Source organism: Mixophyes fleayi, chromosome 2, assembly GCF_038048845.1.
Source record: "Mixophyes fleayi isolate aMixFle1 chromosome 2, aMixFle1.hap1, whole genome shotgun sequence".
NCBI lineage: Eukaryota > Metazoa > Chordata > Amphibia > Anura > Limnodynastidae > Mixophyes > Mixophyes fleayi.
Window position 1 is genome coordinate 278,905,632 of NC_134403.1, and position 23,258 is coordinate 278,928,889.

Consider the following 23,258-nt stretch of genomic DNA (forward strand, 5'->3'; position numbering starts at 1 on the left):
ACCAACTGTGATAAAATGGAGATGGTGGGCGAAGGAAGAGGAAGTGATGGAGAAGATGGTCTGGAGGTGATACGAGCTTGAAAAGGTGAGTTTTAAGTGAGGATATGAAGGACTCTAGGTTGTGGGAGAGGTGTGTGAGGTGGGGTAGGGAGCTCCAAAGATTGGGAGCAGCACAGTGGAAGTCTTGGAGGCGAGCTTAGAATGAGGTAATGATAGATGATTTAAGGCGGAGATCAGAGGCAGAGTGGAGTGACCAGGTGGATACCTCAAGATAAGATCAGAGATGTATGAGATGTATAAGGGAGACGTGTTGGTAAGGGCTTTGTAAGTAAGGGTAAAGAACTTGAACTGAATTCTGTAACAGATAGGGAGCCAATGAAAGGATTTTTGCAGAGGAGTAGCTGAAGAGGAATGATTGAGAAGAAGATGAGCCTAGCCGCAGCATTCTATATTTATTATTATTATTAATTTTTATTTATAAGGCGCCACAAGGCGTCCAAACAGACAAAAAAATAGTATAGGTGGCGCTGCAGAGGGGTCACAAAATAAATCTTATGATAAAAAGGGTCACAAAGTAAATTTTTGGATAACACTGGTATTCTCCTGAGAGATAAAAAGAGCACTGGAAAATTTTAAAAGGTAAATAAATTTATATAAATTCAGCACAAGAACTTGACATGGATCACAAAGTGCTACATAGTATTAAAACATGAACATAAAGAGAGATCTCTCTAACATTCAAATATAAACACAAGTAGTGAATGATAAACAACCGCGGCTGTACAAACAGGTCAATTATACATTGCAATGTGCGACCAGAGAAAAAGTGTGGCCATCACTTAATAGACCGGTCCAAGTAAAATCATGACTTGCTGTATTTAGAAAAAAATGAATAATAGTGGCCACGAGTGTAGACTCCTCCTTGAATGGATATCAGTATATTGCGCTGAAAAAACAAACAGTCACCTGAATCGCCAAGAACCGTCAGGGTATATCTCACACGGCCCAAATTCTTGGTTCTGCCCTCTCAGGGTGCCGGGCCAGCTCCTTCCTGGGCTTCAGAATGAAGACACAAGGCGTCCACAGCACCATACAGAGACAAACAAATTACAATACAATGGGAGACAGCACAGTACAGTAAACAGTAAGCACAGCAACTCAGTAAGCTCAATGCACAGCTAGAGAGGGCGGGGAAGGGGAGGTAGGATCCGCAAATGATGGGGCCCAAGAAGGAGGGCGCGGAAGACAGGGAGACCCCCAGGGGGGAGGAGGGAGCGAGAATGGACTTGGAGTGGAGCCTCGAGGAGGAGGGCTAAGTAGCTGGAGAGCAGAGTTAGAAACAGGAGGAGAGATGGCCCTGCTCAGAGGAGCGTACAATCTAAGGGGAGGGGTGGACAGACAGAGAGACGCAGGGGAGAGAGGAAGAGTAGGGGGACGGAGGCAGAAGATAAGGTAGGAAGTTAAGTGGGGGACAGAAAGGCTTTAAAAAAAGGTGGGTTTTTAGGGCCCGTTTGAAACTGGACAGATTAGGGGAAGTTCTGATGGAGGGAGGCAGCTTGTTCCAGTGAAGGGGGGCAGCGCGGGCAAAGTCTTGGATATGCGCGTGGGAGGAGGTAATAAGAGGGGAAGAGAGGCGACGGTCAGAGGCAGAACGGAGAGGGCGGGATGGAGCATGAATAGAGAGGAGGGTGGAGATGTAGGGCGCAGTGGAGTTGGCGAGGGCCTTGTAGGTGAGTGTGAGGAGCTTAAAGAGGATTCTGAAGGGGAATGGGAGCCAGTGAAGGACTAGGTAGAGGGGGAGACAGAAGAGGAGCAGCGAGAAAGGAAAATAAGCCTAGCGGCAGCGTTAAGAACAGTTCGAAGGGGAGCGAGATGAGAGTGGGGGAGGCCAGTAAGGAGGAGGTTGCAGTAGTCCAGGCGGGAGATGATCAGAGAGTGGATAAGGCATTTGGTGGCATCTTGGGAGAGGAAGGGCCGGATGCGAGCGATGTTACGCAGCTGGAAGCGGCAGGATTTAGGAAATAACAAATACAGATGACAATAGATATCAACTGAACAAAGTAGTGTGTGAGGCACTCCTGTCCGAGAGAGTATATCAATATAAAATCAACTTTATTGATGGTTACTTAAAAATGCGACATAGACAGACAGCGGCAGGATTTAGCAAGAGAGAGGATGTATGGGCCAAAGGAGAGAGAGGAGTCAAGGATGACACCAAGGCAGCGAATTTGAGGGACAGGGGAAATAGAGGTGTTGTCGACAGTGATGGAGAGATCAGAAGGGGGTGAGGTATGAGAGGGAGGAAAAACTATGAGCTCAGTTTTGGCAAGGTTAAGTTTGAGGAATCAAGAGGACATCCAGGAGGAGATGGCAGAGAGGCAGGTGGACACCCTAGAGAGGAGGGAGGGAGAGAGATCAGGAGAGGAGAGGTATAGTTGAGTGTCGTCGGCGTAAAGGTGGTAGCTGAAGCCGAAGGAGCTGATGAGTTCACCCAGGGAGGAGGTGTATAGAGAGAAGAGTAAGGGCCCAGAACAGAGCCCTGAGGGACCCCGACTGGAAAGGTGGATGGGGGGAGAGAGACCCAGAGGTGGTGACAGAGAAGGATCGATGAGTAAGGTAAGAGGTGAACCAGGACAGGACTGGGCCGGAGAGGCCGAAAGACTGGAGGGTGTGAAGGAGGAGGGGGTGGTCAACGGTGTCAAAGGCTGCAGAGAGGTCAAGGAGGATGAGAAGGGAGAAGTGGCCCCTGGCTTTAGCAGAGAGGAGGTCATTGGTGACTTTAGCCAGGGCAGTTTCAGTGGAGTGGAGGGGGCGGAAACCAGACTGGAGAGGATTAAGGAGGGAGTATTCAGAAAGGTAGGAGGTGAGACGGCTGCAGACGAGCCGTCAACGAGAATTTTGGGGGCAAAAGGGAGAAGAAATATGGGGCGATAGTTTGAGAGAGAAGGGGGGTCGACATTAGGTTTCTTAAGAATGGGGGATACGAGAGCATGTTTGAAGGAGGAGGGGAAGATGCCAGTGGAGAAGGAGAGATTAAAGAGAAGAGTGAGGTGGGAGCAGGTGGTGGGGGAAAGGGAGCGAAGAAGGTGGGAGGGGATGGGATCCAGGGGACAGGTAGTGGGGGGGGATGAAATGAGAGAGTGGACTTCCTCGCCGGTGGTGGGACGGAAGGAATGGAGGGGAAGGTGGTTGGGGGGGGAGGACGGAAGAGTGGGAGGGGTGGAAGAGAGAGTGGAGGAGGAGATTTCAAGTCGGATGGCCTCGATTTTAGAGGAGAAGGAGGAGGCGAAATCGGAGGCAGTCAGGGAGGAGGGGGGGAGGGTAGGGGGCCAGGAGAGTGCTGAAGGTGGCGAAGAGGCGGCGGGGGTTAGAGGACTGGAAAGAGATAAGGGATTTAAAGAAAGATTGTTTAGCGAGTGAGAGCGCAGAGCTGTAGGATGAAAGGATGAATTTAAAGTGGAGGAAGTCAGCCAGGCAGCGGGATTTTCTCCAGTGACGTTTGGCGGTACGGGAGCATTTTTGAAGGAAGCTGGTAAATTTGGAGTGCCAGGGTTGGGGTTTGGAGCAGCGGGGGTGAACAGAGTGGGCAGGGGCGACCGCGTCCAGAGCGGAGGTGAGGGTGTGATTGTAGAGGGAGACCACCTGGTTGGGGCAGGCCTGAGAAGAAAGGGGAGAAAGGAGGGTATCGAGAGAGGAGGACAAAGAGGCAAGGTCAAGAGCATCAAGTTTGCGCATGGACAGAGTAGGTTTGGGCAGTGGGAGGGGAGCAGGAGAAGAGAAGAGAGAGAAGGAGAGGAGATGGTGGTCGGATAGAGGAAAGGGAGAGATGGAGAAGTCGGAGAGACTACATAGGTAGGAGAAGACAAGATCAAGGGAGTGACCAAGGCAATGGGTAGAGGAGGAGGTCCATTGGGTGAGACCAAGGGAGGAAGAGAGGGTGAGCAGTTTTCTGGAAGCAGGGTAGGTGGGGTTGTCGATGGGGATGTTAAAGTCACCGAGAATGATTGAGGGGAGATCGGAGGAGAGGTGGTGAGGAAGCCAGCTAGCAAAGTTGTCAAGGAAGAGGGAGGTGGGACCAGGAGGGCGGTAGATGACAGTGACGCGGAGGTGGATTGGGTAGAAGAGGCGGATGGAGTGAGCTTCAAAGGAGGAGAAGGAGAGGGAGGGTTCAGGGGGAATAACACGAAAAGTACAGGTGGAAGAGAGGAGGAGGCCAACTCCACCGCCTGGGCGGGCACCAGGCCTGGCGGAGTGGGTGAAGGAGAGGCCACCTGAAGGAGAGGCCACCATAGGAGAGGGCAGCGGGGGAAGTAGTATCAGAATCGGAGAGCCAGGTTTCAGTAACGGCAATATGGAGTGAGAAGTAGGTTGTAGAAGTAGGTCTATATGGAGTGAGAAGTAGGTTGCAACAGTCAGCATGAAAAATAATGAGTGACCAGAATTATGGCTGCTTTCTGAGAGAGAAAGGGATGGATTTTAGTGATGTTATGGAGGAAGAAGTGGCAGGATTTGATGAGGGACTGGATATGAGGTATAAAACTCAGAGCAGAGTCAAGGGTGACTCCAAGGCAGCGTGCCTGGGTGCGAGGAAAGAGAGAGTTATGTTATCAACTGAGAGGTAAATTTCCGGTGGAATAGCAACATTGGCAAGGGGAAAGATGATGAGTTCGGATTTAGAGATGTTGATTTTGAGAAAGTGCTACAACATTCAGGTAATGACAGCAGAGAGACAGCTAGATACTTGGTAGAGAAAGGAGAAAGAGCGGTCAGGGGAGGAATGATAGATTTGCGTGTCATCAGAGTAAAATGTGATCACAGAGGCCAAATTATTGAATAAGTAATAAATCGCCAGGAGAGATGCTGTAGAGAGTGAAAAGCAAAGGACCTTGGGGAACTCCAATAGTAAGAGGAGGATGGGGGAGAAAGAGTCAGAAGCATATACACTAAAGGAGCTGCCAGAGAGGTAGGAGGCAAAGCAGGAGAAAGCTGTTTGGTGAAGACCTAGGGCCTGATTCATTAAGGATCTTAACTTAAGAAACTTCTTATTTCAGTCTCCTGGACAAAACCATGTTACAATGCAAGGGGTGCAAATTAGTATCCTGTTTTGCACATAAGTTAAATACTGACTGTTTTTTCATGTAGCACACATGAATCAGGCCCCTAGTGAGTGAAGGGTATTGAGAAGAAGAGAATAATGAATGGTGTCAAAAGCAGCAGAAAGGTTAAGGAGTACGATAAGTGGACGTGACCTTTAGACTTAACTCAGTAAAAGTTATTTGTTACTTTAGTTAGGGTAGTTTCAGTTGAGTGAAGGGGACAGAAGCCAAGACTGGAGAGGGTCAAGAAGAGAGTTGGTATTGAGAAAGTGGGTCAGACGATTGAAGACAAGTCATTTGAGACTCTCTGAAGCAAAGAGATGCAGAGATACAGGGTGATAGTTGATGAATATAGTAATCAAATATTTCTCATTAGGTGGCCATGGGTGAAGTCTTGATTAATGGGTCTAGACAGCAACTACGAATGCAATCAGTGATCTTCTTATGTCCGAGCGCTGCAGCCAGTATAATATATATGCCAGAAAATACCGTTATAGCTGAACACCAACATAAACTTCATAAAACTATGAGAACAACCAGTTATAAAACTGCCAATCAAGGTGAAAATCAAGTCCTACGTTTTGTTTATATCCCTTTCCAATATTTCAAGACTCTTTGATGTCCAACATCGGCATATGCCAAAATGACATGATGGGTGAAAATGGGTGATTCGGAATTTACAGCTATTTTCATAAGGAGTTGATCAGAAATTCAGTACAATGTCCACCAGCAGATGTCCTGTGTCCAGTTTTTGAGCAAAACATACTGAGATGAACAGTCCTTCAGCAGAGATAACAGTTTTCTAGCTGTCTGATCCATCATAAATGTAAACAATCCATCTGTAGCTGAAGTCATGGCAATATTCTGAGCTGATTTGAGATCATTATCACCATCTATTAAATGAAGCATTGCATTTTCTTGCTTTCTATGCACTTTCTTGGTGGCCTTGACTGGTTCTGCTTTACAATCTTGGCCTTCAGTTTAGCGATCTTGATCTTAATGGGAACACAAGCCAGTATAAATTAATGAAGTTTCCTTGTCTTGTAGAAGTGTTTGGAGTGTATAATGTCACACATTGGCGGAGAAATTACTGTGGTGCAAGTGCTCTGTAAATAGCATAAGTGCTGCCACAGTGTATGTGTGAATACTGTGAGCTACAATGGACATTGTCTTTATATCAAAAAGTTGCGCAATCAATTTTATCTATTAGGATAATGACATTAGTGACACTTGGAGCCATTTCACGGCACAAAGTATCTGCAGGTACAATACAGTGGAATAGTTACAAGAGGCAATATGATACATTACAGTACTGTTTATGCTCCAATTTAATAACTTTTTGTTCATTTACAGGTAAAAAAGGAACCTGGTTAACACAGAAGTCGTAAGATGACCTTTGTGCAGCCCTAATAAAAAGCATGTTAACCAGTCAGCTTGGCAAAGAAATCTCCAAAAGCAGCAAAAGACGTATGAGACACCAACCAAGTTTTACTTTTGGTGCAGCTAGGTACAGTTTAGCACAATACAATACAATCATAAACAGCAGTGTCGGACTGGGGCATGAAGGGCCCACCGGGGGACTGTACCACTAGAGGCCCACCAGAGGGGGTGTGGCCAGCCATCAAAGAGGCGAGATCAGACACTTGAGGGGGAGTGGTCAGCCCACGAAGGACAGCTAGCACCATAGTGTAGTATATAAAGAATGCAGTGTGTATATAAAGAGTACACAGTCTTGACCTGCCCCTTAGATTTGGCAGAACAGTTACCAAAAATCAGGATTGTCCCACTAGACTCAGAACATTTGACAGACTGTCCTACCTGTTCTTGTCACCACCTGTGGCTGCTGGTTTCTTTAGTTGCGGCTTGTCTGGATCCTGGAATGTTGGGGGCCCTATTTGGAAAAAATGTGTAATTCTAACCAGCCCCCACGTTAAGTCAATATGACCTTCAATTAATACTTAGGCCTTCCTTCAGCCCCAACATTAAAGTAATAGTATTCCCATTTAATAAATAAGCCTGTTTCCCTCCCTCCAGACGGCCCCAGCAATAAATTAATGCCATTTACGTATAATAAATCTGTAGTTTTAACAACTGTATGTCATCAATTCAAGCCACAGGATTATGTAGGGCCTGCCATGTGCATTGCAGTGGAACAACAAAAGGGAAGATATGGCAACTTTGTGCAAGTGAACAGGCTTTTGTACTAGTGCTCCACAATTGAAAACTGGCATCATGAAAACCATGCTGACAGGATTTTATGATGCTATCCCTATCTGCCCAGTATTCAATGCAGAGAGCATTGTAGTGATCGCTATACAATACAGAGAGCATCCTTGTGAATCACAGGTAAGCTACTTTCTGAATCGCTTTCACTAAGAAACATACAAACACATCAATTTAAAGGAAAAACTCAGAATGACACGGCAAAATGTGCTCACCATGCTAAGACTCTCCTCAGAATATTGCCGGTAATGGAGTAAACATTGTGAGCCAGATTCATATTCGGACGTAAGTCCTGTTGCGTGCGTTATCGTGCATGAAATTGTTCTGCGCCTCTTCAGAAACTGTCTTTACACCAGTGAACGCAGTCTATCCAATTCATGTCCAAACACAAATGGCATTTCTGACTGCCTACAACTTGGAAGGTGGAACGGGAACGGGAAGGGGCAGATACATGTAGGCAATGTAAGGGTGTGCTGAGGACGATCGCATGCATATTCATCCGATTCCAGATCTGGGCACTTCTTAAGTACGTGTTATTTAGTCTTATAATTTGCTCCAGCTGCAGCTGTAAGTGATTACTGTTAGTGATGACTACATGTATGTATACCAAAGCATGTACCAGAGAAGCTATAAAATTTCACTTTATGTACAGTACACAGTATATTAATACTAGTTGTATATTAATTTTATACAATTTTTTTGCATGCGTTCTGATGGGACATATGCATGTGCCTATCCTGTGTTTTGTCTGTCTGCATATTACAAGTAACGTATAGCTTCAGCGCACCTATACCCATATTCAAATTGAAATGTTTTTTGAGATCTGCTTATAGTTGAATACAGGCGTATGGGCATGCTAGTTACTTCTGATTTTTTAAATACAAGTTCACATTGGGTTTCAGATGAATCAGGCCTAATGTGTGTATTACAACTGGTTGAGCTCACCATGTACCATGTTTGACAAAGAGTTCTAAAAGAGCTAAATAGCTGCCAATCTGCAGAGAAAGGCTGCAAACAGATTGGCAGAGAAAGGCTGCAAACAAAGTTTCACTTTTGTACAGTAGTTCATTTATGTTAAAGAGATACAGGTGGATGATATACAGTACTGTGCAAAAGTTTTAGGCAGGTGTGAAAAAAATGAGTAAGAATGCTTTCAAAATTAGACGTGTTAATAGTTTATTTTTATCATGAAAAAATTCAAAGTTAATGAACAGAAGAGAAATGTAAATCAAATCAATATTTGGTGGGACCACCCTTTGCCTTCAAAACAGCATCAGTTCTTCTAGGTACACTTGTACAAAGTCAGGGATTTTGTAGGATTAAAGTCAGGTTTATGATTAACCAATATGTATGGTTAATCAAACACCTCCTGCATGGCTATATATATATATATATATATATATACACCTATATATGTATACAAAACAAAAAGACAGTTGTTGTCAGCAATCTATTTGTTTTGTATACATATATGGGCATTTATATTGCCATGAAGCTAGTACCATATATAGTATGGGATATACCGAGCACAGGCTTATTGCCACGCAGCTGGTACCATATATACTATGGGATATACAGAGGGCAGGCTTATTTTTTCTCTGCTTTTGTCTGAAAATATTGCCTTATGTTGTCATAGCAGCTGTCCATTAATCCTATTTAAGGCTCATTTGGGTCTGGTTTACAAGCCAGTCCTTGCTAGATGTAAGCCCCTATACCTGAGAGGAGAGTGCATCTGATTTTAACTGCATTTTAGTGGTGTTTTAAAACATATAGGTCATTGTAGGATCTGCATATAATGAGGTGCCCTTGAAGCTGGGATGCAGGCTTAAATGTTTTGATCAAAATATGAAATAATACCTCATGTTTTAATTTTGCTAGATACACACAAATATGCACTGTTAAGGATAAGCGATGACAACAACTGTTGTTTATTAAAATGTCTATTGATGCACTGCTATCCGTCTACTAAGCTTTTATTACTGCCTTTGATCTCCCTCTCCACAATGTGTCACACATCCTGTCTAACATTTAAATAGCAAATAAATCCATTGTCTTTCTCCTATCAGTTTACTTCTGGGAGCAGATCACCTTAGTCTAAATTCTTTTTTAAAATTTTTATAGCTGCTATCGGTCTATTGAGTTTTTAATACTGACTCTCTAGAATGTGTAACACATGGGGTCTGATTAATAAAGACATGCAAAACGAACATAAATTGCTTTTTTTTGTTAAAAAAAATACAGGTAAATCGGGCATACGCATGTCTGTATTCAACAAGAAGCAGGTCTGAAGATACGCCCCTTATTTAACACGGGTCTAGGTAAACTCTGGTCTAACAGACAATTCACTGCAGGATACTTCCAATACATACGTGGAATATAAAGTCCCAAAAGAACGCACAGAATAAAATAAAAGTATGCAATGATAGTCACATGTTAATAATATAGTTATTAATGACAAAATTGATAAAAACAATTTACTCCAATACATTCATCATGGTGTTATTAGTATCTACTGTACATAAAATAATTTTTAATTGTTGCTCCTGATTGCAAGTACATGTTCTAGCATGTATACACAGCTCTCATTACTAGTAATTGGCACTTACACCCGCCTTGCAGCAGATGCAAATGATACAACAGAATCATTTAAGCTTTGAGATGCCCAAAGCTTAAATTTGGACGTCGCTACTTGCGCGCAAGCTTGGTGTGCCCTTATTGCACATTGACTATGCATATACCCATTTCCCTCCGGGTTCTGCCCATGAAATTGTAGGTTGTCGTAATGATCTTTTGTGCTCAAAGATGATTTGGTTGTTGCTGCGTTCACTGTCGTGTAGTCCAGTTCTGGGAATGCACAGAGCAATTTTACGCAAAATACAGCACATATTGGCATTTACGTTTCTTAGACATCATGGGCCTGATTCCCTATCTTTGAGAGTAACGAATAAGTGTTTGGTCTTTCTCACACCATTTCATTTATGGAAGCAACCCACCTTGGTCTATCATCTTTTCTAAAATGACTATCCTATCAGCCAGTGCTCTACTTGTATGTTTTAACAATACTCTTTACTTTATTAAACTGCCAACCTATCTGCCACTGCTGTATCACTATGTTTCATAGGTATTGTATATTTTTTTAAACTGTTTAACCCACTGCTCTGTCACTCGTTTTTGCCAACCAGTTCGCTGCAGCCTTTGGCTAAAATTGGCAAGAATATTGATAGTTGTGAGGTGGTTATTAGAAAATAGACTGTAAATGTCTGTGAATGAATGCTAATGATATATAAATAGAAACAAAAACAGCTAAAAATTACATACCTTTACCTGTTTTTCACTATTTTAATGAAATTCAGATCAAAATCCAAAACTAAAATTAAAACACATGAGGTTTTTTGCCCAAAACCACATTACAAAGATGGTTTTTGAACCAAAGCCAAAACACAGAGATTTGCGCTTATCTCTAGTATATAATACTTAAAACTAAGCAAAAAATATTTTTGCACATACACAATTGCATAGGTATAGGCAAACTTTATTTACATGTAATTTCTTCTACATAAACCTTTGCATTCAGTAGCTTTGGAGCAGGGGCGGATCTAGAAAAATGCTGTACCCAGGGCGATTTAGGGGGGGCGCGATTTAGGCCCCGCCCCTTTCTAACATCTTAGGCTGCCGACGGCTGCACACTATGTGCAGGTCCGTCCAGCCGTGACAGGCAGAGAAGTGTGCTGCCCGGCTGCTCTGATTGTGTTTTAAACATAGTCAGAGCAGCCGGGCAGCACACCGTCCCTGCCTGTCACGGCTGGACGGACCTGCACATACTGTGCAGCCGTCGGCAGCAAGTGTCTACTAGGGTGGGCGATCGCCCCGATCGCCCCCCCCCCCCCTCCCCCCCTGGATCCGCCACTGCTTTGGAGTGAGACACAGATTTAATAATAGTTGTTAAGAAAGCAAAACAAGATTACATACCTGCTAGCAAACGCTCTGCTCAACTGTAATTGCTAGAAAAAAACATCTGTGCGATAGGTTAATGTAGCTGAGATCAATTAATGCAATGGTGTCAGCTATGGAGGTGCTTCGGCAATCACCCAATCAGATGCTTTGGGGCAGCATGGTGGCTAAGTGGTTAGCACTACTGCCTGACAGTGCTGGGGTCATGAGTTCAATTCCCAACCATGGCCTTATCTGTGTGGAGTTTGTATGTTCTCCCTGTGTTTGCGTGGGTGTCCTCCGGGTGCTCCGGTTTCCTACCACACTCAAAAAACATACTAGTAGGTTAATTGGCTGCTAAGAAAATTGACCCTAGTGTGTGTTCTCTGTACAGTGCTGCGGAATCAATGGCACTATATAAATGTTGATGTTGATGATTGTTACGATACTTACCTTTCCACGCTCCCCCGCCGCTCTGTTGGACCCGCACTTCCGGGTTCAGCGATCACGTGACCGCTACCTAGGGCGGTCACATGATCACCCAGGGCGGGGAATTCAAATGGGACTCTGCATAAAAACCTAACTCTGACACTTGGAGAGTGTCAGAGCAACTTACCAGTTCCTGGCTCCTGATTCCTGTGTCCTTCCTTGTTCCTGCTTCGTGTGTATTGACTCCCAGTGTACCGACCCGGCTTGTTCACTCTTCTGGATTCCGTTGTCCTCTGTGTACCGACCCGGCTAGCTGACCTCGCTTCTTTTCTTGTGACCCGTGTACCGACCCGGTTTGATTGACTCCGAGACCGCTTCCTGATTCTGTCTGCATTGTCTGCCTGTGTACCGACCCGGCCTGTCCGACTACTCTCATCTCGCTCCTGCTCCGCTGTACTACACCTTGGGGCAAACCTGAGGACCGCGACCTGCGACTCCTGACAGCAAAGCCCATCCCGCCTTGCGGCGGTTCTTGGTGAATATCGGGGAGATCGTTAGACTCCGCACCTCAGGTAAGCCAGCATTAATCAAGGTTAGTAGTGAATCCAGTAAATCCGTTACAGTTTGCTCTGACCATGGATCCAGCGGTTAAAGATCTACTGGAGCATTTAGTGAGTAGAATGGATAAACAGGAGGCGAACCAAGAGCAACTTTTAAAATTCCTTCAGAGCTTATCTACCCGGCTGGACGTTGTTCAGAACACCTTAGTGGCTACCGGACCTCCAGCACCAGTGAGTGCGGCTCCAGACCCCCCTCCTGCAGCAGCAGCTTCTTCCTCCCAAATTCGGATGCCTAATCCGCCTAAATTCGATGGAGACCCTAAACTTTGCAGAGGATTCCTGAACCAATGCTCCATCCACTTTGAACTGTTGCCAGGGAATTTTCCTTCTGAAAAGGCTAAAGTGGCCTATGTGATATCACTGCTCTCTGGTCAAGCCTTAGCGTGGGCATCTCCATTATGGGAGCGGAATGATCCTATCCTGCATAGTTTATCCACCTTTTTGTCCACCTTTAGGAAGATTTTTGACGAGCCCGGAAGGGTTTCCAATGCCGCTGCTGGGTTGTTGCGTCTCCGCCAAGGAAACCAGTCTGTGGGTCAGTATGCGGTCCACTTCAGAACTATGGCCTCGGAACTCCGTTGGAACGATGAGGCTCTTGTAGCTACATTCTGGCAGGGTGTTTCAGATCGAATTAAAGACGAGCTGGTGTCTCAGGAACTCCCTGCATCTTTAGACGATCTCATCTCCCTCTGCGTTAAGATTGACTTACATTTCAAGGAGCGTAGTTCTGAGAAGGAACAGTCCCGACGCAGTATGATCCGTCTAGCTCCCAATTTCCAAACACCTGTTCTTCCACCCGAGGAACCGATGCAATTGGGAAGGACCCGCCTATCGTCCAAAGAGAGAGAGAGAGAGAAGATTCCGAAACAAGTTATGTTTATATTGTGGAGAGAGCGGGCATCTTCTGAACTCTTGTCCCAAATGTCCGGGAAACAACAGGGCCTAACGTGTTCAGGAACTGTGTCGTTAGGCCTCCTTATTTCTTCTTCCTCAGTTCCTTATAATAATGATTGTGTCACTATTCCCATTTCTTTACAGTCTGGACAACATACCTTTTCTCAATCTGCACTCTTTGACTCCAGAGCAGCTGGGAATTTCATTTCGGCTGCCTTGGTAAAGCAATTATCTATCTCCACGCTAGCCCTAGAACAACCTATCTCCCTTTTAGCCATCGATGGGGGAAGAATCCCTGAAGGATCTATCTTTTTACGCACCTCTCCTCTTCGTCTTCAGATTGTAGCCCTACATCAGGAGAGTATCTCCTTCTTCGTCATCCATAAAACTACCAATCCTGTTATTCTTGGACTTCCATGGCTCCGTCTCCATTCTCCTAACGTGGATTGGCAGTCTGGTCATATCTTATCCTGGGGACAACATTGCTTTAATCATTGTCTATCAAAAGTAGTTCCCAAGGAGGGTCCCAAACGCCACAGGAGGGTACCCTTGGCACTGCTTCCTGAACCCTACCAAACCTTTTCCAATGTCTTTTGTGAACAAGAGGGCACGAAACTCCCTCCACATAGAATTTGGAACTGTTATATAGATCTTATTCCTGGCAAACCAGTACCCCGAGGCAGAGTTTATCCACTTTCCATTCCCGAATCTAAGGCCATGGAGGATTATGTCCAAGACAATCTCAGAAAAGGCTTTATCCGGAAATCCTCTTCTCCTGCTGGGGCAGGCTTTTTCTTCGTAAAAAAGAAGGACGGGGCCTCCGCCCTTGTATTGACTATCGAGGCCTTAATGCCATCACCGTAAAAAATCGGTACCCTTTACCATTAATCTCAGAATTATTTGATCGGATAAAGGGGGCTCCCATCTTTTCTAAATTGGACCTCAGAGGGGCCTATAACCTGGTGCGCATTAAGGATGGAGATGAGTGGAAGACCGCCTTCAACACCCGGGACGGTCACTTTGAATACTTGGTCATGCCGTTTGGGTTATGCAATGCCCCGGCTGTTTTTCAAGGCTTCATGAATGAACTCTTTCAAGACCTATTATATCAATGTGTGGTCATCTACTTGGATGATATCCTCATCTTCTCCCAAGACTTAGTATCACATTCGCAAACATGTCTTGGAGGTTCTGTCCCGCATTAGGAAGAATTATCTATATTGTAAATTAGAGAAGTGCATCTTTGAACAAAGGCAAGTCCCCTTCTTAGGCTATATCATCTCTGGCACTGGATTGCAAATGGATCCTACCAAGTTAAAAGCCATACTGGATTGGCCTCAACCCTCGGGCCTTAAGGCTACACAGCGGTTCCTGGGATACTCCAATTACTACCGCCAGTTCATTAAAGGATACTCTACCTTGGTGGCCCCCATCACTGCCTTAACCCGTAAGACTGCGAATGCCAAAATATGGTCTGGAGAGGCCATCCAAGCCTTTGCTACCTTAAAATCCTTCTTTTCCTCAGCACCCATCCTTCAGCAACCTAAATGTTCCTGCTCGTTCATTCTAGAGGTGGATGCATCCTCCGTAGGTACAGGAGCAGTTCTTTCTCAACGAGACACTACCGGAAAACTCCGTCCATGCGGATTCTTTTCCCGTCGTCTTCTTCCTGCTGAGAAGAACTACGGTATCGGGGATAAGGAGCTCCTGGCCATCAAATTGGCTCTTTTTGAATGGAGGCATCTTCTAGAAGGAGCCCAGTTCCCCATCACCATCTACACTGATCACAAGAACTTGCTATATCTACGTACGGCATGCTGCCTAAATCCTCGACAAGCAAGATGGTCCTTATTCTTCTCCCGATTTGACTTCAACATTTCCTTCCGTTCTGGATCTAAAAATATCAAGGCAGATGCTCTATCTCGCTCATTTGATCCTGCTGACTCGGAACCCTTGGAGGAGAATAAATTTATTCTGGACCCTAGTTGAATATTGGCAGCAACCCATATCAAGAAAAGTTGTCCTCCAGGCAAAACCTTCATTTCTGCACCTCTTCGCATCAAACTTCTACGATGGGCTTATCGTTCCCTCTTCTCGGGTCATGTTGGCATCCGCAAGACTTGGGCCCTGTTATCTCGCAATTACTGGTGGCCTTCCATATGGGAAGATGTAAGGAAGTTTGTGTCTTCATGTTCCATATGTGCCCAACACAAAACCCCCAGGAGGAGGCCTTATGGTCATCTACTTCCATTACCAGTTCCTGAATACCCATGGTCACAAATCTCCATGGATTTTATCACTGACCTACCTCCCTCCAAGTCTTGTACTGTGGTCCTAGTGGTCACAGACCGCTTTTCGAAAACTGCTCACTTCATTCCATTGAAAGGTCTTCCATCCTCCTCCTCGTTGGCTGATATTTTCATCAAAGAGATATTCCGCCTTCATGGTTGTCCTCATCACATTGTCTCCGATCGAGGATCTCAGTTTATATCCAAATTCTGGAGATCCTTTTGTCATAAATCTGGGATCAAGCTTGATTTTTCCTCTGCATATCACCCCCAGTCTAACGGTCTCACAGAGAGAACCAACCAGGAGTTGGAGAAATTTTTAAGAATATTCATATCTGCCAATCAAGACAACTGGGTGGACCTCCTTCCATGGGCTGAGTTTTCCCATAATAACCATTTCCATGAGGCTCTCTCTAATTCTCCTTTTTTCGTTCTCTATGGCTGTCATCCTAGATTACCCACCTTTTCCCAAATTACTGCTTCTGAAGTCCCAGCAGTGGACGTATTATTTTGTAACTTCGCACATATCTGGGAACAAACCAAATCAAGTCTTAGAAAAGCCATCTCTCGTTCTAAGGAGTCTTATGATAAAAAGAGAGGAGCCGGCCCTAATCTCTCTATCGGGGATAAAGTTTGGCTATCTACACAGAACATTCGATTAAAGGTTCCCAGCAAGAAATTTGCTCCCAGGTTCATTGGTCCATTTTCCATCTCAGAGATCATCAATCCAGTAGCGTTCAGATTAAGTTTACCACGTTCTCTACGTATCCCAGATGTTTTTCATGTATCATATGCTGAAACCAGTGGTTACCAACAAGTTTTCCACCACTCCTAGGGCTCCTCCCCCTGTTATTATTCAGAATCAGGGTGAATATGAAGTGAAACAAATCTTGGACTCCTGTAAAAACAGAGGTGGTGTACAATTCCTAGTAGACTGGAAAGGTTACGGTCCCGAGGAACGCTCCTGGGTAAGAGCAGTCGACCTTTATGCACCCCGTCTACTCAAACTCTTTCATAAAAGATTTCCCTGTAAACCTGTATAGGTGTTCAGAGTCCACCTTTAAGGTAGGGGGTACTGTTACGATACTTACCTTTCCACGCTCCCCCGCCGCTCCGTCGGACCCGGAACCGCACTTCCGGGTTCAGCGATCTTGTGACCGCTACCTAGGGCGATCACATGATCACCCAGGGCGGGGAATTCAAATGGGACTCTGCATAAAAACCTAGCTCTGACACTTGGAGAGTGTCAGAGCAACTTACCAGTTCCTGGCTCCTGATTCCTGTGTCCTTCCTTGTTCCTGCTTCGTGTGTATTGACTCCCAGTGTACCGACCTGGCTTGTTCACTCTTCTGGATTCCGTTGTCCTCTGTGTACCGACCCGGCTAGTTGACCTCGCTTCTGTTCTTGTGACCCGTGTACCGACCCGGTTTGATTGACTCCGAGACCGCTTCCTGATTCTGTCTGCATTGTACCGACCCGGCCTGTCCGACTACTCTCATCTCGCTCCTGCTCCGCTGTACAACACCTTGGGGCAAACCTGAGGACCGCGACCTGCGACTCCTGGCAGCAAAGCCCATCCCGCCTTGCGGCGGTTCTTGGTGAATATCGGGGAGATTGTTAGACTCCGCACCTCAGGTAAGCCAGCGTTAATCAAGGTTAGTAGTGAATCCAGTAAATCCGTTACAATGATGATAATGTTCGTCATCAGTAACAGTGTGTATAGGCACATATGAACAAAACTGCTACTGTTTACTGTACCCATATGCGTGTACAAGCCCTTACGATACTCAGCATACTTTAGAAGGCCTCTTACCTTCCCATTCCACCTCTTTAGTAGTAAAGGGTCATTAGTTTCAGATGCGCCCAAGTCTGCATTTGCGTACGTGTACTTTCTGAGAATGCACACAGCTAAATTAATTAGACCACACTGGTATAGTGTTGACTCTACATCAATCGCTCTGTGTAAATCAATAAATTAGCCATAAGAAATAAAGGTTAACTTTACAACAGCTGCAAAAGGTAAAGCATTTTAAAAAAAACTGGTATTTTATATACACATATTGAAACTTAACATTAATCTCGACTAAACGTCTGTTAACTGTTACACAAAATCACATGTTGTACTTGTACTAAAATTGAAGATTTTGCACATTATGCATTTGCAGCTCAGCTTTGAAAAATTGCCATTAACACACACTAGGCAACTTCTATACCCATTATTAAAAATGAAGCCCTTAAGCTGAATGCAGATAAACACAGCTGCTTGTCACGAAGCAGGCACGGACATTACAGGGTTAAATGTGGGAGGTGTTTGGTTCCCGGATGTTAGGGGAAAGTAGGAGGAGACTTTTGATATATACCACTGACTAGGTAGTGCTACTTCCTCTTGTCATCGGGATTTCTGCTGATCGGATCGCTGTCAGGCTGAGTGGAGAGAGTTATTTAGTCTAGCTGTATTACTCTTTATAGCTCTGCCTAATTTTGCTCTCTAATTTCTTTGCTTGTCATCTTTCTCCCTTTAGTCTTCCCTTGTTTTATTTTCGTTTTTCATTCCTCCTTTTTCGATTTAATTTCTTGTTTCCCCTGTTTGTGTTACATTTGTTGGTTTAGCGTGTGCTGTGTATTTAACTGTATATTGTCTTTGTGCTAGTGTTTGCCCAAACTTGCAAAACTTGCAAACTTGCTCCCCTCCCCCCAACATACCTCAGCCACGCTTCATCGTGTAATGTCTCGCCCCAGACACATAGTTATTCCCCCTCCCCGCTTTATGGATGTGGCGGATAGCGCCTCCGGGAGGGACCTCCCGATACAGGCAGCCTCAAACCCCCCCATCTGCTCCTATAGTTAGGAAAGTGTCTGTGCCTTCCTCCGCTGCGGTAGTAGCCCGCCCAGCCAGCTGGGACAGGGAGACTGTGTCGTGCGGTCCGGGCCGTTCGCTGGTCCCGGCGGCTTCAGCTGGGCAGAAATCCGGGGCTTCGCACTTGCGCAGACGCGCTCCGGATAGAATGAACAGGCAGCGTGGCAGAGCCAGCGGTAGAAAGGCCAGACAACAGGGTAAGAAAACAAGGAGAGAATCTCCTTCCCCTGCCAGGTCACGTACTCCCACTGTTCATATGGCATCTTCCATGTCCAGGTCTCTATCCCCCTTACCAGTATGGCAGCAGGATATGGCGGTTAGTAGGAATGAGGAGGGGGGGAGTTTGGGTAGCGAGGCGCACGCAGGAAGGTATCAGGACAGGAAGCGGGGTGCTAGGCAGCGGGCAAGTGGTCTCAGTTCCCATACACCTCCCAGAGACAGGGTTTGTAGGGAAAGGTATCAAGAGGATCTCTGGTATCAGGAAGCCTCGCGGGAGCGCAGTGTAATGGAAGATAGTCAGCCTTTTTGTCAGTTTTTAAATTCACAGCCTTTTTATGCTCAAAGCAATGTGTTTGATGAGTATGAGGAGGGCAGGATTAATGCGGCAAGCAGGTCGGGTACAGGCCGACGTAGTGCCCCTCCACAGGCAGGGGAGTATAGTTTTCAGACGCAGGCAAGGCACATGTCACCCTGGAGCAGATCGCTTCCCTTCCCCCCGGAGGTTTTAAGGGAGCAAATGCAGGGCTCAAATGTCAATAGGAACGTTAACTACAATAGGTACGGTGGTCATGGAGGTGCAGCTGCACCCTATATGCAAGATAGCTACGGCGGGTCTTCGCAGGAGTGGAGAGGATTTTACGACCACCTAAGGCCACCTAGAGGGACGGAAGGATATGATAGGACTCCGCAAGCCTTGAGGCTAGATGCCCGGCAAAGCCATCCGCACACAGGCCATTACGCAGAGGCGGGTGGCGGCAGGCTTATGCTGGGTGAAGGACTTTTGGCACCCGTACTGATCGTTATTGTCTTCCAGAAACGCAGGGCAGTAGCAGATCGGAGGTTGGTGATCGAGCGGATGTGTCAGGATCAGCGGGAAGGCGGCGTATATCGCACACACGGACGGCAGCACTTGTGGCAAGGATGCCCGACTTAGGAGGAGCGGACAGCCCGGGGGGCTCATCTCAGGGTGAGTGTGATCAAGTTTCATTATATACACAGTCGCATAGTTCACTTATGTCATCAACAAGTAGTGGATCCTCTTCTGAACGTGAAAGTCGTAAATTATTGAGGTTGTTGAATGAGCATTTCAGTGGGGGTAAGAGTCATAAGAAGCTAGCGCGTGCGGAGGACACTGGTAGGGCGGGCAAGAGCCCGGTGGTGCATTGCGCATATACAGCTTTGACAGCGGGAATCAGAAGGAGCTCCAGAGATAGAATTAAGAAAGGTGCATATGTGAACATTTTTATAATAACAAAAGCAGGAAAGAAGGAGTTGGCGAAGGCGAAGGAGAAAGGCGGGATAGGCGAGGATGTTTATAAGTCATTCCATAATTGGGTGACTGCTTTCAGCGTCTTTGCTTCAGTCTACTTAGAAACTAGGCTGGAGGCGGCGGTGGATGTTCGGCGATACCTGCATCGGATAACAGGGATTTATAAAAAAGACGGGGGTACGATTTGGTGCAGGTATGACGAAAGTTTCCGCAAGAAGGTCAAAGGGAGGCACATCATTCCATTTGACTGTAAGGACGTTGAGACTTGGATGGAAATGATGCGTCCAAGGGAAATTGAGGGGCAAGAGTTTAGGCAGAGGTTTCGCATGCAGGGGAGACGTAGTTCTCCCCCAGCTCAGAACAGGAACAGGTGCTTTGCCTTTAACAGCGGCACATGCGCTCGGGGAAATGCTTGTAGATACAAGCATGTCTGTGCCAAATGCCGGGGACCTCACCCAGCCTGGGATTGCGCAATAATGGTGCCGGGTGCAGATAGAGGCAGGGGAGAGACAGGGCCTACTCAGTAAGGCTGGATTGCCAGTCCAGAGACAGCAGCTGGACAGGTGGCTTAGCTGGTTTCCAGACAGGAAACTCGCAGATTTTTTGAGTTTAGGTTTTAATTACGGTTTTCCCCTTCCCATAATTGGTACGGTAAAGGCTGTGGGAAAAAGTATTTGCGGTCAGACTATGTTTACCCAGAGATCCTAGCGGAGAAAGTACAGAAAGAGGTGGATTTGGGTTGCATGGCAGGCCCCTTTGCATCCCCGCCAATAAAAGAGTTGGTGACATCCCCAGTGGGAGTAGTGCCTAACCGGTGGGGAAGTTTAGGCTCATACAGCACCTGTCACATCCCCACAGGCAATCGGTTAACGATGCCATAGCCATGGAGGACAGTTCCGTGAGTTACCAGTCATTTGAGGAAGCCTTAGACATAGTTAGATCATATAGGTCAGGGGCCTTGTTGGCAAAGCTAGATATTGAATCTGCTTTTCGCTTGCTTCACCTTCATCCGGAGTCGTTTAGGTTCATGGGTTTCTGTGACAGACCCGGGCCTTATATTGAGAATATCCTGCCAACCCGGTCTGTCCTCAGTGGGCCAACTGAACAACCATGGCCCACTCTGTTATTAAATGCCGCCCGGTGGCCAGACCTGTTATTGCTGTGGTGTCCAGAGAGGGAGGGGAGAGGCAGCTCACAGGAAGTGTGAATCAGCTGTGGACCCTGTGACATCAAAAAGTAGTGGAACAAGGTTAAAAAGAGGAGGGTCAGGACATTATCTAAAATCAGGAGGGGGTCTGTCCCTGTTTGCTAACTATTGTTCTAGCAAGTCTGCAACACAGTCCGAATGGCACCATCACCGCAGGGGGGAGACCACTGATGTCATGCACTATTTCCACCCCTGTTACCACCTAAACTCTCCACACCACCAATCAGAAGAGGACAATGAGTGGGGGGTTGTGGAAGGGACAAAAGGGGAGCTGTCTGGGGGAGGGAGGGAGTTGTTGGAGAATCTTGAGACAGTGAGGACTTGGACTGTTGGAGAGTAACCGTATTCTCGCAGGGCCTTAAAGGAATGCTTAAGGCAGGAGCTTCTTGACAGAGATCGGACAGTGTACCTCTAGGACTGATTCTGTTACCACTCCATCGGGAGACACTCGCAGATTCTGGGGAATTGGTGAGCCTACATCGGTAGGAAGACTATACCCAGGGTCCCACCAAGCTGGTGGAGAGTTGGCCGAGCGGCTGGGATCAGCAAGATACACAGACCCACCTTAAGGATCAGAAACCGTGGCCCACTTGGATTGTCAGCTGTGGATTTTATTACCAGGAGTTTGGGCCTGCTAGGACTCTGTGCTTGGAGGTAACCTGCTGGGGACTTTGTTGGGGAGTTTTTACTTGCACTGGTGATTTTCTGACACTTGATATATTTGGTGGGGGAACAAGTTTCTCCTTGGGGAGCACTGTTGTATTTTACTAAGTGTGTACACTTTGTTTAATAAAAGGGATTATTATTTATTTCCTGTCTCCTTACCTGTGTGACCTGTGAACCTAGAGGACAGGGTAGCTAGTGAGCTTTGGTTCTAACCCCGGTGTCCTCACAATTTTGGTGGCAAGCAGTGGGGTCACACAGTCCCAACGTTTGGGTAGAGCACAGGGACTCGTATCCAGATACGGTCAGGCTCTGTAAAGACACAAGGCAACAGTCTGTCAGCACCAGTGTTAGTTAAAAAAAAGAACCTAGCTGGGAAGTCAGCAGGAATAGCCACAGAAGCAGAGCAGATCAGTTTAAAAGCCACAGAGAGATTCTATATGAAAGCAAGGAAACAACACTTGCAGGGGTTCTGCAGAACCAAAGGGGTGGACTTTGATGACACAGATGTGTGTGAAGTTCTGGTGGCCAAACTATTGGAATGGGAAAGGGCTCACCCTGAGGAGATGGAAGAGTCAGAGGTGGAGGAGGAGGAGGCCAAAGGCCAGCCACAGAGACCCCCCAGTTGGACACAACCCAGACCACCGTCCGGTACTCCAGCAGTGCTGCAAGATTGGCTGACAGCACTGGGGGAAAGGGCAACCCTGCATGAAAGGGCAGCCATACTCCAAGCAATGTTGGGGGTAGCAATTGAGGTACCCCAGATTCAGAGAGAAGAAGGTCGGGGAGAGGCCCGGTTGAGACCTCAGCTGGGATATAGTGGAGTCCCAATTTTTAAAGAGGCAGATGCAGACATTGATACCCATCTCCAGGTTTTTGAAAACTTGATGGGAGTCCATGGGATTGAGGAGGAAGAGTGGTCCACATATCTGGGACCCAGCCTGACTGGGAGAGCGCTGGAAGCTTACCAGGCTCTAAGCCCTCAAGAATGTGGGGATTATGGTACGGTGAAAAAGGCGCTAATGGTAAAATTTCAGTGACCTACAGATACAAGTTCAGGACTTTAAATAAAGGAGGGTCACAGTTGCACCAGGAATTTGCCAGCCAGCTACAGAGGGCCTGTGAGAAATGGTTGGAAGGGAAAGGGCCCGCTCCGCTAAGCAAATTAAAGAGTTAATTATGCTGGAGCAGCTGACTCTACAAATGGCCCCAGAGCTCCGGGAATGGCTGGCGGACAGAAAACCTGAGACCCTGGAGGAGGCAGCCGGGCTAGCTGATGAGTATGTGGTGAGTCGACCCAGGTGGAGAGCCCCTAGTGTGCCTAGTCAAGCAGCTGCAGGGAGGGGGAGCCGAGCAATTCCAGCAAGTCTAGCGACACCTGGAGGCCCCTTTATTAGAGAGAACTCTGCCCGGAATCCAAGAGATGAACCAGTCCGATCCAGACCCTGGGACCTGAATCCAAAGAGGTGCTATCGGTGCAACCAGGTGGGACACTTCCAGAGATATTGTCCCCGTAGCAGAGGTCCGATCCCAGGAGCCAGAGCTGCACCAGTGGCCGCTGT